Here is a 4,068-nt window from a genome sequence, read left to right on the forward strand (position 1 = left end):
CCAGAAAAGAATTTTAATATGATATATTTATGTTCTCTACTTATATTTTTTATGTAGCATATGAACAATACCCGAGGCTGTCTTATTATGCTGATGTACATCTTAATTTTTGGAATGATTAAAAGCTCTTTTGTTACTGCTCAGTTAACCCTTTAACTCATGCAAGTGCCTTTGAACGCCTCTACTCCATTTGCATGGAAGCGCATTTTGACGCCTGCGGTAAACAGTGGCCATTTTCAGCAGGTTTTTGTAGCGCCACCTTCGGAGAAAATCCATAATTGGATACCTCATTCATTGCTGTGAATGACTTATGTCGGATCACGTGATCGTTGTTTATGCTCTGGTCAAAATCTGCTATTTAAAGTAACTGGGTCATATTCTCCACTCTCCAGAACGGAGGTCACGGATTTCATTCAGTACTTTTCATGATTAGAATCACAGCTATGAAAGCTTCAATAATTTAGGTAAAGGCTCTGATATTGATGTAGGTAGCAATTAGTTTTTATAAATTATCAAATTCAGATGACTTAGTGATGTAGACGCAGACAAAAAACTTGTAAATTTCGAGTATGTTAAATGGCATCTACGGTTGGTCATGCGGCTTCACTGACTTAACGGTGAACAGGTTCTCTCAAGATTTTAAGGCACATAAAAAAATTCTTCCATAAAAAATACTTACAAAGCTATAACGATCAGATTTTACTCTTAAATTTTTCCATACATAATAGATACCAAATATGTAAAATGGTTAAAATTTCTGTTAAACGTAACATACACTACACTGCTTAACAGTTAACAGGCAGGCCTATGTGTATGGAGTCGAATATGTAACAGGTGTTCTATTTATAGCGCACTGCACTGGGTAACTTAGCTACATGTGTATCGGAGGGCTAAAAAGCCATATGAGGTAAAGGGTTAATAGTAATATCTTTCATACAGAAGAGCTTTTTATTTTCTTTAATTATTTCCACATTTGTTTTAGGTTGTCCCCAGCTATCATTAACTATGCCTAACACAGGACTTGTGTATTGCTCATTTGATGACCTTTGCCTTGGTGTTCAGTGTTGTGTCACGGTAGAACTGTTTGAGATATTTGCTCATACATTTCGGGGATACATACGATTTGATCCATGTCAGCACACTCTCAACATGGGCTTTGAGAACTGGAAACATACGATTGACCTGACAGCACTCGACAATGGTGAGTACCCAATGTCTTCCTTGTTCTACATCTGAAAATTGCCCTAAGAATCAGAAGAAGCCATTTTTGCTGTTTCATGAAGTTTCTCCTCAGATTGAAGTTTTACATTGTCTTACTTGCATTGCTTGAGAAACTGTTGAGATCTGCTAATAGAAATGATGAAATTTAACTGATAAGTTTTTACAAGTGTGGTCTTTTTATTGAGGAAAATCATTGGGAAAATTTATTTTTCTCACCTAGTTTGAGTGAAACTTAGTCGGAAGTGAGAAAATGGGTCATGTTTCTGCCATTGGCAGCCTATACATTTTGCTAAGGTTCTGGGTCAAGTTTCTCATTTGAAGATGTTGTGTGCACAACATGCAGACCCAGGCCTTCACTGATATTGTTGTAGCTTTTCAACATGTTGACATTTTTGAAAGTTATATCATGTATTTAGTGCTTCTCATCTTGAACAAAATGTCTTTAAAAAAATGGACAGGGAGTTAACATTTATAGAATTTGTTACCTTGGTAAAGCTTTTAATAATGTTATCATTAGCATCCAGAAACAAGAATGATGATGGATTATCCTTGCATGTAATTCTACTTTCAGTGCTTTGTTTTTGAAAATAATACTATTATATGAAAATTTTATGGGAGAGAGAAAATGCCTTGATTATGCTCCAAATTTGGTGGGTCTTTTTATTACAGTGTTTAATTTTATGACATTAATCTATGCCCAAGTTTTATGGTTAAAAAAAAAATGTCATTAAGTGTTGTTATGAATATAAAACTTTCACTTTAATTGCATTTTTTTCAGGGCTGGACTTTGAATGGCCAACTGGTGTAAAGTTCAATCTTGTTGGGGAACAGGAGCTTGTTGTAAGGTAATTGTTGTATTGTCAAAATAGCTACAAATATAATGGTTGATTGTAAGTTAGAAATTATCTTTTCTTGCATTTTAATGTTGATTAGGTAATTCAGAAGTATATACTGGTTTTTGTTTTAAATGATACTTGATCCTTCAGTATATAATGATCCTTGAAAGTCATCCGAAAGTGTGAAAATGGTTCATTTTATGCAAACATTTTTAATTCAGATTCTGAGCACCAGTATCATAAACCTGCTACAAGCATTTAATAGCTTTCATGAGAAAATGTCTTGGTACGATCTTTATCCTCCTGAATCAAATGTTGGGTTTTATATGTGCTTGTGGACAGCTTTGGTTAAAGTAGGGTTTGTTTTCTTCTCATAGCACCTGTGGCTTAGTAACTCCTTTCACTGCTTGTTTTATACTTGGAATCTAATATCATCACAGACTCAGTTATAATTAATACCCCTTCTACTCCTTGTCAGGCCATTGGGTCAACAGTTATAATGAGGAAACATTTTGGTCAAAAGTGTATTTAGGTACATGTAGCTTAAATATACTTTCCAGGATTTATTTCCTTTTTGGATATAATGTTATCACGTAGTCCCATTCATTCAGAACAACTCTTACTCCTAGTTCTTTCCCTTTGTGAGGAGATGGGGTCAGGAATTAAATAGGGACATATTTTTGGTTAAAATGAATTTGCTCCTACCATATCCATGAAAGGATCATGTAGTGATACTAATGTCTGTATTTTCTCTTTCTCACATTCTGTTCTGTCTGTCACATCTGTCATACATTTCATTTTGTCTCAGTAACTTTTGAAGGTCTAAATGGATCAAAATGAAATTTAGTTTGGGGCTTTACATGATAAATTACTAGATTGCTTACCTTTTTTCTGGAAATATTAAATGGCTATTTGGATCCAATTTAATTTATAACTATGCATTAGGTTTTTTTCCCACTCAGACACATTTGAAGGACTACATGGAATGAAATCAAATTTGGTATGAGTTTTTACAGAAAGAGTTTGTTTTGTGTTTTTACAGAAAGAGTTGTTATGTATATTTGATTTAATTTATATTTGATTTAATTTAATTGTCTGTTTGTAAGTTTTAAATTTAAAAAAAAAAATCATTACTTGTCAAAGTAATGTAATTTTGTTTACTAGGAATTTGATATTTTCCAGAAATTAGTGTGACCTGGCTGTTTAGTTGAAAACACCTAAAAATAGAACTTTGTATCTTTTTGCTGACCTAGTTCCTGAACTTGATTGAGAGTCAAGTAAACAACTTCATATTTTTAATTCATTCTTAATGTGTGAATGATAATAGTGTAATTGAGGCTGACTGGGACTTCGCGACTTTAGACGTAAATACTTCTATGCTGTTCTCGAAATTCTGGAGGATTGACCCTCATCCGGGAATCTGTTTTGCATCTAAGGTTGCTTTATAACCTTTGTCTATAGAGAAATTAGTCAGTCAGGCTTCTAAACACTGGGACATAAAGCGTTTTGCTTTTTCTCTATTTGGATTCTAAAAGATTAATTTGTTTCTCTGGGAATATGTAAGTCCTCATACAGAATTCTTGGACAAATACATTTATTTAAATTTTATTTGTAAATTCAAATAATGGAATATTGTTTGTGGATCAACAAAGAACTGTAGACACATCCGTAATATAAAGGCTACAGTATATGTCATTGCCTTCCATTTTGGATTTGTTGTTGGGACTCAAACTTGAATTCATTAGAACATTTCATTACTAGGACTTCTAAAATTTAATTTGTGGATTATTCTTGGATTATCTTTGTATTTAATTCTTAAAACCATAAGTTCTTATTTTTTTTCATTATTACATTGTTTTTCCAGGGAAATAAATTATTTGTAAAATTTTTCAAAGCTTTTTGTTTTCACTCTTTCTTTGTTACTGTTTATTAGAGGGTAAACATGTAACAGAGTAAAGTTTATTTTTTCACCATTTACTGGTATCTTTTATGGAGTTTCGACCTCTGTTTG

General features: G+C 32.9%; 1 long non-coding RNA gene across 1 annotated transcript; it reads left to right on the forward strand.

Moving 5' to 3' along the window:
- Positions 1 to 988: 988 nt before the first annotated feature.
- On the forward strand, positions 989 to 3,812 carry LOC149785131 (uncharacterized). The gene is made up of 3 exons (XR_016413486.1): positions 989 to 1,201; positions 2,000 to 2,066; positions 3,240 to 3,812. It is a non-coding gene; the product is annotated as an uncharacterized LOC149785131 (long non-coding RNA).
- The last annotated feature ends 256 nt before the right edge of the window (positions 3,813 to 4,068 follow it).

This window comes from Sinohyriopsis cumingii, chromosome 13 (genome assembly GCF_028554795.1).
Source record: "Sinohyriopsis cumingii isolate HCF-2022 chromosome 13, ASM2855479v2, whole genome shotgun sequence".
Taxonomy (NCBI): domain Eukaryota; kingdom Metazoa; phylum Mollusca; class Bivalvia; order Unionida; family Unionidae; genus Sinohyriopsis; species Sinohyriopsis cumingii.